Source organism: Octopus bimaculoides, chromosome 6 (assembly GCF_001194135.2).
Source record: "Octopus bimaculoides isolate UCB-OBI-ISO-001 chromosome 6, ASM119413v2, whole genome shotgun sequence".
Classification (NCBI taxonomy): domain Eukaryota; kingdom Metazoa; phylum Mollusca; class Cephalopoda; order Octopoda; family Octopodidae; genus Octopus; species Octopus bimaculoides.
Window position 1 is genome coordinate 93,523,292 of NC_068986.1, and position 874 is coordinate 93,524,165.

Here is an 874-nt window from a genome sequence, read left to right on the forward strand (position 1 = left end):
TGTGTGTGTGTGTGTGTGTGTGTGTGTGTGTGTGTGTATGTATATATACATGCATATATGTATTATGCATACATATATATATATGAATGTATATTTATATATATATATATATACATGCATTCATACATTCACTCATTCATACATGCATACAATATACATTACTTTATACATTTACGGATGATTCGGCGTAAATTGCAGCTCAGGAATCTTCGTTTCCGGTTCTCGAAAACCAGGAATTGACATTGAGTTAGCTTCGAATAAATATTATTATTTGACTCTACCTTAATAGTGTGTCTGTGTGTATGTGTATATACACATACATACATACATACATGCAAAAGAATTTTAATAAAGAAGATGGAATGAACCAGCTTTAATCCAAATCACTACAACAGTTTCGGCTCATTACAACCAACTGATAATTGCTGAATGTCACATATGTACTTATCATTGTATCTCCATGGATAGCTGTGTACCTTCACATCTTCAGGTGGGTAGATTCCAGAGCACTGCTACATCATCTTTAGTTTCTCTTTGTTTTATACTCTTATGATTACCACTCCATTGACAAAGAACAACACGGAAATAAAAAGAAGTACAAATGAGAAAAAATACCAAAAAATAAATGAAAAAAAATGAAAAATAAAAAAAATAGAATAAACAAACGCCTTCTGCACTTCATTCATAACCATAAACTTGTCTCGACTTTTATATGCATACATACATGCATACATACATACATACATACATACATACATACATACATCTCTGTCTTTCTCTGTGCCTGTTTTCCTTTCTTTCTCTCTCTCTCTCTCTCTCACTCACTCTATCTATCTATCTATCTATCTATCTATCTATCTATCTATCTATCTAT